The sequence below is a fragment of the Budorcas taxicolor genome, chromosome 4, assembly GCF_023091745.1.
Source record: "Budorcas taxicolor isolate Tak-1 chromosome 4, Takin1.1, whole genome shotgun sequence".
NCBI lineage: Eukaryota > Metazoa > Chordata > Mammalia > Artiodactyla > Bovidae > Budorcas > Budorcas taxicolor.
The window spans coordinates 20,674,026-20,689,283 of NC_068913.1; positions in this window are offsets into that span (position 1 = coordinate 20,674,026).

A 15,258-nucleotide genomic window follows, 5' to 3' on the forward strand; every position below is an offset into this window, starting at 1 on the left:
AATTTGAGATGTTTAAAGTTTTGTTATAGGATTTCAGTACACTTGCATTTATTATCAAAGGTGCTAAAATGAAGTGAAATGAAAGGAAAGTTTCTCCGTCATGTCCAACTCTTTGGGACCCCATGAACTATACAGTCCTTGGAATTCTCTAGACCAGAATACTAGAGTGGGTAGCCTTTCTCTTTTCCAGGGGATCTTCCTAACCCAGGGATTGAATCCGGGTCTCCTGCATTGCAGTCGGATTTATTACCAGCTGAGCCACAAGGGAAGCCCAAAGGTGCTAAGCTTGGCATTGTACTGTCACCTGGTTTTTTGCTTTATCGATGTTTACTTAACCACTTTATTTGTTCTCTTCATTAAAAAAAATTAAATGCATTTAGTTTCTTTCCTTTAACTGTTCAAAAATCATTTGTGAATTACAATTTTATTTCTTTCCATTTTTAACAACTTCAAAAAGTGAAAATGTTATTCATTCAGTCATGTCTCACTCTATGGGACTCTATGGACTGTAGCTCTCCAGGGTCCTCTGTCCATAGAAATTTCCAGGCAACATTGTAGAGTGGGTAGCTATCCCCTTCTCCAGGGCATAACCTTACTTGAATCTATTTCTCTAATTATCAATGTAAATAATATAATCACATCTATTAGTTTGTACCTATGTTTAGAAGAAAACTAGTTTTCTTTTCAAATTACTTCCTGGTATTGTTGTATAACTGAACATTTTAGAGACTGTTGATTATCTGTTATAAATTAACTTCTTTTAATAATTAAAATATTAAATGATAACCACTATAATTATAGATGTCAAAAATAAATGTTGATTAATATCAATGAATCTAACCAAATTACAATATACCAAAATGGGAGGGTCGAAGAAAGAGAACTAGGCATTTTTGTTACTGGCACAATACAGTCAGGGAGAAAGAGAACTAAATCCATATCTTGTCTATGAAAAGCCAATAGATAATTTCTGAAAAAATGAAAAAGTAGCAGTAGCAATGTAAGAATATTATTGATATTTAGATATGCAGATGTAAATGCCAGAAAAAACAACTTAATAAAGGAGTGGGACATGGGGGAAGAGAGAAAGAACTTCTACATTTCATGAAAAGAACATACAGGACCCTTTCACTCCTTAAAAGTGAAAGGGTCATTCATGACCTTATTTTTAAATACAAACATTAAGTTAAAAATATACATTTTATAGGTATAGCAGTACAAAAATACCAAAGTGATATTGCCTGCCTACATTTTCTTTTAGAGTACCTATAAGTCGGTTTTATTATTAGCTATATTTTAAAAATGCTTTCTGAAATTTCTTTCTGCTTTTTATAATACAAATTTTAAGAATACACCTTATCTTATAAACATCATATTGTGTATTTATTTGACTTTATGCTTACTCATTCTTGAGCAGAAGTCTCTCCATGCTTAGAAATAGACCAGAGGCAGCAGTGTCTGGCTACTCTTGATTCCCCTCATTTTCTACCTTTTTGCTTTAGAATTCTCTCAACAGACATCAATCTAAAATTTTGTCCAATATAAATTTATATCATTATTTTAATAATTTGGCAGTCTTTGGGAAGAGGCAAGAATAAACTCTGGGAATTCCTAGCATTGGAACATGATTTCCAGCCTCTTCTCTAGTGAAGCCATCTTATCGGAAAGCAACTTTCTTCTGGTTTAATTCAATTTGTATACTTTGTACAATACAAACTCGGCCTCTGACTGGCATGTTTCCTGATGCTGTTACCCACTTCATTGGAAACAAACCTCCATCTGCTGCTGACTTTCTATTTGTGTGTCCAGTGTGTAAAAAATTCCGGCTCCATGCTAGCACTTCTCCATGCTAGCGCTAGAGCATGCTAGAGAAAGGGATGCCCCAACATTGCCTCCAGATTTCACTTTTGTTGAGTCATGCTTGACTTTCCTGTATTTTTTCAAAGCAGAGATAGTAAAGAGGCTGCTGCTGCTGCTGCTAAGTTGCTTCAGTCGTGCCCGACTCTGTGCGACCCCATAGATGGGAGCCCACCAGGCTCCCCTGTCCCTGGGATTCTCCAGCAAGAACACTGGAGTGGGTTGCCACTAAACTTCCGTTGGTCAAGGAGGATCTGAGTCCTAACAGAAATCATTTTATTTAATTGTGTGTGGGGGTCCAAAAGTCATGGTTAAGCTGTTACAGAGCAAAAATTTCTTAAGGGATCACAACTCAAAAACCCCTCAGGTCTCTCCAGCTTCTCAGAGGCAAAACTTCTTACATGTGTGGTCAGCTCCTGAGTTTATTTTGACAGGCAAAATCTGGGTGAGGGGTAAAGTGAAGAGAAAATGAAACAAGAAGACAAAAAGATGAAATATGTATCTCTTTAAGAGAAAAAGTTTGGCTAGAAAGTCAGAAAAGAACTACATGAATTCTGTGTTAGGAATATTTCCAGGATTGGGATTTGAGAGAGTGGAGCAGAGTTTCTAGGAACGACCAGCATCACTGGGGAGGATATAAAGAGTGGCTGCTATGGGAAGGATGGATTTTACATTTAATAAGTGTAATGGGCTGAGTGATATCCCCTAAAAGATATGAACATATCCTAATCCTTGAAACCTGTGATTGCTATCTGATTTATGATTAAGTTTGGGGATGAAGAAACTATCCTGAATTACCCAGGTAGGCACTAAATGCTATCACGAATGTCCTTATGTAAGAAAAGGCAGAGGGGGATAAGTTGGAAGCACACAGGAAAAGGCCGTTCAGAGACAGAGGCAGAGACTGGAGGCAGCCACCACAAGCCAAGGAACATTTGCGGCCACAAGAAACTGGAAAAGATAAGAACTAAGGTCTCTTCTAGAGTCCAGAGCCTCCAAAGGAAACGGGGCCCAGCTGATACCTTGATCTAGACTTCTAGCCTCCAGAACTGTGAGAGAAGAAATTTCTGTTGGTTTAAGCTACCCAGTGTGTGGTAATTTGATAAGGCAGCCCCTGGAAATTATTATGATTATGCATCCCCTCCCTTTGACTATTCTCCTAGGAGTAGGTCAAGATTCCGAAATGTTTTTGATTATATTTTAGCTAACAAAGCGTATTTCTTTAAACACTGTTTAAGGATGGAGTCATGCAAGAGATTGAGTCAGAGCGCAGAATAACATCTAACATGAGCAGAGTACTTCCTGTGTGTAAGCATTTGTCTAAGCAGTTCACACACAGTAGTTCTTTTTTCCTCATAAAACAATAATGTGAGCCTTCAAGAGTTGCACAGCTTGGAGAAGATCACAGGGCAAGTGATCAGTGGTAGGCCTGGGTTTAAAACCAAAGTCTTCTGAATTTGAAACCCAAGGTCTTAGTGGCTAAAAGACATTGCACTGCTCTTCATCTCAATTTGCAGCTGAGGGACTAGTTAGATGCTTTTGTGCCTGTCCCTTTATCATTCAAGTGCTTAAACCTTTTTATCAAAGAATTGGAAATGATGGCTTAGTCTGCATGAAGAGTTCTCTAAAGGCACACACTATCAAGACAGCTTTTGGGAAGCACATCTTTGCTCCCTGGGATCTCTGTTGTTGATATTAGAGGTACCCCTGTTAAAGTCCAATTGTTTGCTGTTCACAGTCTGAGAAGTGCCCCCCTCTCCTCTACCCTAGTCAGCTCTTAAGTAAGGGAGTGACTCTAGTCTTTCTCTGACCCTCTCTCATAAACCAGGTTTTATCCCTCCACAACACTTAAATAATCATTATTTTAGAATGACTATTTTTATTTTATAAACCAAAAATATTTTGAAACAAAAAGTGTCCTGTTGATAATTATACAATTACAAAATTCTCCAGGTTCACCTGAGCAAACTGGCATGTATGATCATTCTATTTCCTTGAGTGAAGTTGCTCCGTCGTGTCCGACTCTTTGTGACCCCATGGACTGTAGCCTACCAGGCTCCTCAGTCCATAGGATTTTCCAGGCAAGAGTACTGGAGTGGGTTGCTGTTTCCTTCTCCAGGGGATCCTCCTGACACAGGGATCGAAGCTGGGTCTCCCGCACTGTAAGCAGATGCTTTACCATCTGAGTTACCAGGAAAGCCTTAGTGGGCTGAATATTTCAATCCTCCCTTTCCTTAAGGACTGTACGGCCTAGAGACCAGGGACCTGATTTATTTCTGTTCTTCATTTTATCCTCAATGCCTAGTACAGTGTCTTGTAGTCAGTTGATATTCAATAAACACTTGATTAAAGAGCAAATATAAGTTAGCAAGTGATTTTATATGGTGGTAAGAAGCATGGCTGGTATATTTATAGCATATGGTAAAATTCACAAGTCACTATCTTGAAAAATATTGGGGGCGGGGGTTCCTAAGATGGCAGAGGAATAGGACAGGAAGACCACTTTCTCCCCAACAAATACATCAAAAGAACATTTAAACGCTGAGTAAATTCCACAAAACAACTTTTGAATGCTGGCAGAAGACATCAGGCACCCAGAAAAGCAGCCCATTGTCTTCAAAAACAGGTAGGAAAAAAATATAAAAGACAAAAAAGGAGACAAAAGAGGTAGGGACTGAGCTCTGTCCCAGGAAGGGGGTCATAAAAAGAGAGGTTTCCAAACACCAGGAAACACTCTCACTGTCAAGCCTGTGGTGAGCCTTGGAACCACAGAGGGCAACATAACTGGGAGGAAAAATAAATAAATAATTAAAACCCACAGATTACAAGCTCAATGGTAACTCACCCAGCGGAGAAGCAGTGAAGACACCTGCACCCACCACTAGCAAGCGGGGGCTGAGCAGGGAGGCACGGGCCAGAATGCCCCGAAGGCAATCTGAGGGAACTAACTTGGGCTAGCAAACCAGACTGTGGGATAGCTACCTCACAAAAAGCCCTAACCTAAGACACCACCAGGCCCACTCACAGAACAAAGGACTGGACAGAGCTAGCCAGCAGCAGACCATCCCCCTCCAGTGACAGGCAGCCAGAGCCAGAAGGGGGCAATTGCAGCCCCAGAAAGACATTATCTACCAAACTGCAAGCAGACTTCTTTGCTAACCAAGACTTCTTGGGGTTCTGGCCAGTCAACATTCGCCTGAGAAGGTGTGCCGGTTGTACACCCAGAAAACTGAGCAACAGGGACAGGGGAGGCGATAAGTCACAGCGACCACGTTTGCCAAACAGCTCATCACTTGAGCTGCTTGGACCTGGGAAGGGCACAAAACACAGGCCCAACCGAGTCTACGCCTCTGAGGACTACCTGAGTGCCTGAACCTGAGCAGCTTAGACCTAGGAGGTGCATGCAGCCCAGGGCCGGCCTAGAACGGTTCCCAGTGGAGCAACCTAGAGCCTGAGCAGTGTGGGCAGGGAGGGTACACACGCTGTGAGTGGGGGCAGGCCCCATGTGGCTGAGGCACTGCAAGCACACACCAGTGTTATTTGCAGGGTCTCTCCTTCCCCACAGCACGACTGAACAACTGAGCCTAAAAAAGTGTCCACCACAGCCCCCTTGTGTCAGAGCAGACACTGAAGAGACCAGCAAACGGAAGAAGTTAAAACAGAGGGAACCGCCTTGGAAGTGACAGGTACAATAGATTAAAACCCTGTAGTTAGTACCGACTACATAGGAAGGGGCCTATAGATCTTGAGAAATATAAGCCGGACCAAGGAACTATCCGAAAATGAACTGACCCCACACTGCCCACAACAACACCAGAGAAAGTCCTAGATATATTTTTACTATTTTTACTATCATTTTTTTTAATTTTTTAAAAATTTTAAGTCCTCTATTATTCCTTTAATTTTCATTTTTATAACCTACTATTACTTTGCAAAAAAAGAAAGACCCTATTTTTTAAAGCAAACTTCATATATATATATAATTTTTTTGACTTTTTTCCTTTTCTTTAATATCATATTTTTGAAAATCCAAGCTCTACTCTAGATTTTTAATCTTTGCTTTTTGGTATTTGTTATCAATTTTGTACCTTTAAGAACCCAATCTTCAATACCCATTTTTACTTGGGAGTGAGATTACTGGCTTGACTGCTCTCCCCGCTTTGGACTCTCCTTTTTCTCCACCAGGTCTCCTTTATCTCCTCCTTCCCTCTTCCCTTCTCTACCCAACTCTGTGAATCTCTTTGTGTGTTTCAAACTGTGGAGAACACTTAGGGAACTGATTACTTGCTGGATCTGTCTCTCTCCTTTTGATTCCCCCCTTTATCCACCTGGCCACCTTTGTCTCCTTCCTCACTTTTCTCTTCTCTGTATAACTCTGTGAACATCTCTGAGCGGTCCAGACTGTGGAGCATACATAAAGAAGTGATTACTGGCTAGCCTGCTCTCTCCTCTTTTGATTCCACCTCATCTTATTCGGGTCACCTCTAACTCCCTCCTCCCTCTTCTCTTCTCCATGTAACTCTGTGAACCTCTCTGGGTGTCCCTTACTGTGGAGAAACTTTTCATCTTTAACCTAGATGTTTTATCAACAGTGCTGTATAGATGGAGAAGTCTTGAGACTACTGTAAAAATAAGACTGAAAACCAGAAGCAGGAGGCTTAAGTTCAAATCATGAGAACACCAGAGAACTCCCTGACTCCAGGGAACATTAATCAACAGGAGCTCATCAAATGCCTCCATACCTACACTGAAACCAAGCAACACCGAAGGGCCAAAAAGTTCCAGAGCAAGACATACCATGCAAATTCTCCAGAAACACAGGAACACAGCACTGAGCTTCAATATACAGGCTGCCCAAAGTTACTCCAAACTCATTGACATCTCAAAACTCATTACTGGACACTTCATTGCACTCCAGAGAGAAGTAATCCAGCTCCACCCACCAGAACACCAACACAACCTTCCCTAACCAGGAAACCTTGACAGCCACTCATACAACCCCACCCACAGTGAGGAAATTTCACAGTAAAGAGAACTCCACAAACTGCCAGAATACAGAAAGGCCACCCCAAACACAGCAATATAAACAAGATGAAGAGACAGAGTAATACCAAGCAGGTAAAGGAACAGGATAAATGCCCACCAAACCAAACCAAAGAGGAAGAGACAGGGAATCTACCTGATCAGTTCAGTTCAATTCAGTTCAGTCGATCAGTCGTCTCTGACTCTTTGTGACCCCATGAATTGCAGCACGCCAGGCCTCCCTGTCCATCACCAACTCCCAGAGTTCACTCAGACTCACATCCATCGAGTCAGTGATGCCATCCAGCCATCTCATCCTTGGTCGTCCCCTTCTCCTCCTGCCCTCAATCCCTCCCAGCATCAGGGTCTTTTCCAATGAGTCAACTCTTCGCATGATGTGGCCAAAGTACTGGGGTTTCAGCTTTAGCATCATTCCTTCCAAAGAAATCCCAGGGCTGATCTCCTTCAGAATGGATTGGTTGGATCTCCTTGCAGTCCAAGGGACTCTCAAGAGTCTTGTCTAACACGACAGTTGAAAAGCATCAATTCTTCGGCACTCAGCCTTCTTCACAGTGCAACTCTCACATCCATTAATGACCACAGGAAAAAGCATAGCCTTGACTAGATAGACCGTAGTCAGCAAAGTAATGTCTCTGCTTTTGAATATGCTATCTAGGTTGGTCATAACTTTCCTTCCAAGGAGTAAGTGTCTTTTAATTTCATGGCTGCACTCACCATCTGCAGTGATTTTGGAGCCCAGAAAAATAAAGTCTGACACTGCTTCCACTGTTTCCCCATCTATTTCCCATGAAGTGATGGGACCGGATGCCATGATCTTTGTTTTCTGAATGTTGAGATGTAAGCCAACATTTTCACTCTCCACTTTCACTTTCATCAAGAGGCTTTTTAGTTCCTCTTCACTTTCTGCCATAAGGGTGGTGTCATCTGCATATCTGAGGTTATTGATATTTCTCCCAGCAATCTTGATTCCAGCTTGTGTTTCTTCCATCCAGCATTTCTCATGATGTACTCTGCATAGAAGTTAAATAAGCAGGGTGACAATATACAGCCTTGACGTACTTCTTTTCCTATTTGGAACCAGTCTGTTGTTCCATGTCCAGTTTTAACTGTTGCTTCCTGACCTGCATACAGATTTCTCAAGAGGCAGGTCAGGTGGCCTGGTATTACCATCTCTTGAAGAATTTTCCACAGTTTATTGTGATCCACACAGTCAAAGGCTTTAGCATATTCAATAAAGCAGAAATAGATGTTTTTCTGGAACTCTCTTGCTTTTTCTATGATCCAGCAGATGTTGGCAATTTGATCTCTGGTTTCTCTACCTGATAAAGAATTTGAAATAATGATAGTGAAAATTATCCAAAATCTTGAAATCAAAATGGAATCACAGATAAATAGCCTGGAGACAAGGATTGAGAAGATGCAAGAAAGGTTTAACAAGGGCCTAGAAGAAATAAAAAAAGAGTCAATATATAACGAATAATGCAATAAATGAGATCAAATATACTCTGGAGGCAACAAATAGTAGAATAAAAGAGGCAGAAGACAGGATTAGTGAAGTAGAAGATAGAATGGTAGAAATAAGTGAATCAGAGAGGAAAAAAGAAAAACGAATTAAAAGAAATGAGGACAATCTCAGAGACCTCCAGAACAATGTTAAATACCCCAACATTCAAATCACAGGAGTCCCAGAAGAAGAAGACAAAAAGAAAGACTATGAGAAAATACTTGAGGAGATAATAGTTGAAAACTTCCCTAAAGTGGGGAAGGAAATAATCACCCAAGTCCAAGAAACCCAGAGAGTCCCAAACAGGATAAACCCAAGGCGAAACAACCCAAGACACATATTAATCAAATTAACAAAGGTCAAACACAAAGAACAAATATTAAAAGCAGCAAGGGAAAAGCAACAAATAACACACAAGGGGATTCCCATAAGGATAACAGCTGATCTTTCAATAGAAACTCTTCAGGCCAGGAGGGAATGGCAAGACATACTTAAAGTGATGAAAGAAAATAACCTACAGCCCAGATTACTGTACCCAGCAAGGATCTCATTCAAATACGAAGGAGAAATCAAAAGCTTTACAGACAAGCAAAAGCGGAGAGAATTCAGCACCACCAAACCAGCTCTCCAACAAATTCTTAAGGATATTCTCTAGACAGGAAACACAAAAAGGGTGTATAAACCGAACCCAAAACAATAAAGTAAATGGCAACGGGATCATACTTATCAATAATTACCTTAAACGTAAGTGGGTTGAATGCCCCAACCAAAAGGCAAAGACTGGCTGAATGGATACAAAAACAAGACCCATATATATGTTGTCTACAAGAGACCCACCTCAAAACAGGGGACACATACAGACTGAAAGTGAAGGGTGGAAAAAGATATTCTAGGCAAATAGAGACCAAAAGAAAGCAGGAGTAGCAATACTCATATCAGATAAAATAGACTTTAAAACAAAGGCTGTGAAAAGAGACAAAGAAGACACTACATAATGATCAAACGATCAATCCAAGAAGAAGATATAACAATTTTAAATATATATGCACCCAACATTAGGAGCACTGCAATATGTAAGACAAATGCTAACAAGTATGAAAGGGGAAATTAACAATAACACAATAATAGTGGGAGACTTTAATACCCCACTCACACCTATGGATAGATCAACTAAACAGAAAATTAACAAGGAAACACAAACTTTAAATGATACAATAGACCAGTTAGACCTAATTGATATCTATAGGACATTTCACCCCAAAACAATGAATTTCACCTTTTTCTCAAGCATACATGGAACCTTCTTCAGGATAGATCACATCCTGGGCCATAAATATAGCCTTTGTAAATTCAAAAAAATTGAAATCATTCCAAGCATCTTTTCTGACCACAATGCAGTAAGATTAGATCTCAGTTACAGGAGAAAAACTTTAAAAATTCCAACATATGGAGGCTAAACAACACGCTGCTGAATAACCAAAAAATCACAGGAGAAATCAAAAAAGAAATCAAAATATGCATAGAAACGAATGGAAATGAAAACACAACAACCCAAAACCGGTGGGACACTGTAAAAGCAATGCTAAGGGGAAACTTCATAGCAACACAGACATACCTGAAGAAACAAGAAAAAAGTCAAATAAGTAACCTAACTCTACACCTAAAACAACTAGAAAAGGAAGAAATGAAGAACCCCAGGGTTAGAAGAAGGCAAGAAATCTTAAAACTTAGGGCAGAAATAAATGCAAAAGAAACAAAAGAGACCACAGCAAAAATCAACAAAGCCAAAAGCTGGTTCTTTGAAAGGATAAATAAAATTGACAAACTATTAGCCAGACTCATCAAGAAACAAAGGGAGAAAAATCAAATCAATAAAATTAGAAATGAAAATGGAGAGATCACAACAGACAACACAGAAATACAAACGATCATAAGATACTACTATCACAATTATATGCCAATAAAATGGACAACTTGGAAGAAATGGACAATTCTTAGAAGAGTACAACTTTTGAAAACTGAATCAGGAAGAAATAGAAAATTTTAACAGACACATCACAAGCACGGAAATTGAAACTGTAATCAGAAATATTCCAGCAAACATAAGCCTAGGTCCAGACGGCTTCACAGCTGAAATCTACCAAAAATTTAGAGAAGAGGTAACACCTATCCTACTCAAACTCTTTCAGAAAATTGCAGAGGAAGGTAAACTTCCAAACTCATTCTATGAGGCCACCAACATCCTAGCACCAAAACCTGACAAAGATGCCACGAAAAAAAGAAAACTACAGGCCAATATCACTGATGAACATAGATGCAAAAATCCTTAACAAAATTCTAGCAATCAGAATCCAACAACACATTAAAAAGATTATACATCATGACCAAGTGGGCTTTATCCTAGGGATGCACGGATTCTTTGATATCTGCAAATCAGTCAATGTAATTCACCACATTAACAAACTGAAAAATAAAAGCCATATGATTATCTCAATAGATGCAGAGAAAGCCTTTGACAAAATTCAACATCCATTTATGATAAAAAAAAAAAAAACTCTACAGAAAGCAGAAATAAAAGGAACATACCTTAACATTCAGTTCAGTTCAGTCACTCAGTTATGTCCGACTATTTGTTATCCCATGAACCACAGCACGCCAGGCCTCCCTGTCCATCACCAACTCCCAGAGTTCACTCAGACTCACGTCCATCGAGTCAGTGATGCCATCCAGCCATCTCATCCTCTATCATCCCTTTCTCCTCCTGCCCCCAATCCCTCCCAGCATTAGGGTCTTTTCCAATGAGTCAACTCTTAACATGAGGTGGCCAAAGTACTAGAGTTTCAGCTTTAGCATCACTCCTTCCAAAGAAATCCCAGGGCTGATCTCCTTCAGAATGGACTGGTTGGATCTCCTTGCAGTCCAAGGGACTCTCAAGAGTCTTCTCCAACACCACAGTTCAAAAGCATCAATTCTTCAGTGCTCAGCTTTCTTCACAGTGCAACTCTCACATCCATACATGACCACAGGAAAAACCATAGACTTGACTAGACAGACTGTAGTCAGAAAAATAATGTCTCTGCTCTTGAATATGCCATCTAGGTTGGTCATAACTTTTCTTCCAAGGAGTAAGCGTCTTTTAAGTTCATGGTTGCAGTCACCATCTGCAGTGATTTTGGAGCCCAAAAAAATAAAGTGGGACACTGTTTCCCCATCTGTTTCCCATGAAGTGATGGGACTGGATGCCATGATCTTCGTTTTCTGAATGTTGAGCTTTAAGCCAACTTTTTCACTCTCCACTTTCACTTTCATCAAGAGGCTTTTTAGTTCCTCTTCACTTTCTGCCATAAGGGTGGTGTCATCTGCATATTTGCGGTTATTTATATTTCTTCTGGAAATCTTGTTTCCAGCTTCTGCTTCTTCCAGCCCAGCATACCTCAACATAATAGAAGCTGTATATGACAAACCCACAGCAAACATTATCCTCAATGGTGAAAAATTGAAAGCATTTCCCTTAAAGTCAGAAACAAGACAAGGGTACCCACTTTCACCACTACTATTTAACATAGTTTTGCAAGTTTTGGAAACAGCAATCAAAGCAGAAAAAGAAATAAAAGGAATCCAAATTGGAAAAGAAGAAGTAAAACTCTCACTGTTTGCAGATGACATGATCCTCTACATAGAAAACACTAAAGACTCCACCAGAAAATTACTAGAGCTAATCAATGAATATAGTAAAGTTGCAGGATATAAAATAAACACACAGAAATCCCTTGCATTCCTATACACTAATAATGAGAAAATAGAAACAGAAATTAAGGAAACAATTCCATTCCCCATTGCAATGAAAAGAATAAAATACTTAGGAATATATCTACCTAAAGAAGCTAAAGACCTATATATAGAAAAGTATAAAACACTGTGAAAGAAATCAAAGAGGACACTAATAGATGGAGAAATATACCGTGTTCATGAATCAGAAGAATTAATATAGTGAAAATAAATAAACTACCAAAAGCAATCTATAGATTCAAGGCAATCTTATCAAGCTACCAATGGTATTTTTCACAGAGCTAGAACAAATAATTTCTCAATTTGTATGGAAATACAAAAAATCTTGAATAGCCAAAGCAATCTTGAGAAAGAAAAATGGAACCAGAGGAATCAACCTGCCTGACTTCATGCTCTACTACAAAGCCACAGTCATCAAGACAGTATGGTACTGGCATAAAGACAGAAATATAGATCAATGGAACAAAATAGCCCAGAGATAAATCCATGTACCTATGGACACCGTAACTTTGACAAAGGAGGCAAGAATATACAACGGAGAAAAGACAATCTCTTTAACAAGTGGTGCTGGGATAACTGGTCAACCACTTGCAAAAGAATGAAACTAGAACACTTTATAACACCACACACAAAAATAAACTCAAAATGGATTAAAGATCTAAACGTAAGACCAGAAACTATAAAACTCTTAGAGGAGAACATAGGCAAAACACTCTCCAACATAAATCATAGCAGGATCCTCCATGACCCACCTCCCAGAATATTGGAAATAAAAGCAAAAATAAATAAATGGGACCTAATTAAACTTATAAGCTTCTGCACAACAAAGGAAACTATAAGCACGGTGAAAAGGCAGCTTTTGGAATGGGAGAAAATAATAGCAAATGAAGCAACTGACAAACAACTAATCTCAAAAATATACAAGCCACTCCTGCAGCTCAATTCCACAAAAATAAACGACCCAATTAAAAAATGGGCCAAAGAACTAAATAGACATTTCTCCAAAGAAGACATACGGATGGCTAACAAACACATGAAAAGATGCTCAACATCACTCATTATCAGAGAAATGCAAATCAAAACCACAATGAGGTACCTTTGCACACCAGTCAGAATGGCTGCGATCCAAAAGTCTGCAAGCAATAAATGCTGGAGAAGGTGTGGAGAAAAGGGAACCCTCTTACACTGTTGGTGGGAATGCAAACTAGTATAGCCACTACGGAGAACAGTGTGGAGATTCCTTAAAAAACTACAAATAGAACTGCCTTATGACCCAGCAATCCCACTGCTGGGCATACACACCAAGGAAACCAGAATTGAAAGAGACACATGTACCCCAATGTTCATCGCAGCACTGTTTATAATAGCCAGGACATGGAAGCAACCTAGGTGTCCATCAGCAGATGAATGGATAAGAAAGCTGTGGTACCTATATACAATGGAGTATTACTCAGCCATAACAAAGAATACATTTGAATCAGTTCTAATGAGGTGGATGAAACTGGAGCCGATTATACAGAGTGAAGTAAGCCAGAAAGAAAAACACCCTTACAGTATACTAAGGCATATATATGGAATTTAGAAAGATGGTAACAATAACCCTGTATGCGAGACAGCAAAAGAGACACAGTTGTATAAAACAATATTTTGGACTCTGTGGGAGAGGGAGACGGTGGGATGATTTGGGAGAATGGCATTGAAACATGTATAATATCACATAAGAAATGAATCGCTAGTCCAGGTCCAGTGCAGGATACAGGATGCTTGGGGCTGGTGCACTGGGTTGATCTGGAGGGATGGTATGGGGAGGAGGTGCGAGCGGGGTTCAGGATGGGGAACATGTGTACACCCATGGCAGATTCATGTTGATGTATGGGAAAACCAATACAATATTGTAATTAGCCTCCAATTAAAATAAATAAATTTAAATTTAAAAAAGAAAAATATTGGAATTATGAAACAATTTAAATGGTTGAAAATAACCCAGGCCAAGGCAAAATGAACACATCCAAATAAGATTAGCACCAACTCACAGGGGGCAATTTTTAGCCTGATGAGGCAGGTAGTTCTTTGGGCAGAGCACAGCCACAAGCACTTGTTATGGCAAGTCAGAATTTCATCTCATCCAATTTGATTTTATTTCTAGAGCCACAGGCTGAGTCACCTCTGATATGTAGTGCAATTTGTTACATCACTATACACTGAAAACACTATGGCCCAGAATTCTCTAAACATTAAAATACATTCTTTACTTTCAGAAAAAAATATATTATTGAAATGTTTAGAAGGCCATGAAAATTATCTGTAATCTATGATCTTGCTAAAAAAAAGCTAAAACTGTTTCATGATTCCCAGTAAGCTGATAATTTTAAAACCCTTATCAGTAAAAGCCAATATTTCCATTGAACTATTACCGTGCTACTTTGTTATATTCAGGAGGATTTATTCCAGTTGTTGTGGTTGTTATTTTTAATATAAACAGATAATATCCAAGTTTTGCTTTAGAAAACAAATAACTCTAAATGCTGTTACTATTTACCAAACTATGACCCAGAAGCAAAAGCAAAAATAGGTTGAATTTGTTTCTTATTGACTAACTTACAAATTGTTAGCCTTCTTTCTGAGTTCCTTGAAAGCTAAATAGGTACCACACAAATAGATGTAAAGATTGTCCTGACTGTAGGCTTGTCATTAGGCTGTTAATAAAAACTAAGTATCAGTGAGCACCTTTCCTGGGAAAATACGATAAGGGTGGCACTGAAAATCTGGCATCCTTACAGTACCATTATCAGGCTCTGAAAAATCTTGGCTGAACTGAAGCTGAAAAATAATTTACCACATCACCAGTTGAAACAGGATGTTCAGCTCATCCAAAGTCTACTTACTGTACATTTGACTCTCTCCTCCAAGAGGCTTGGAAATCATTCACAGTGAGATAACTAGCTACCCAAAGATAGGCTGACAAGCACAATGTAGGAAAGGTAGATGCCCGTACCGATTAAGCTCCAGGCTATCATGGTTGAGCTGCACAAACCTGAAGAGTGTAAAAAGATAAGGAATAAACT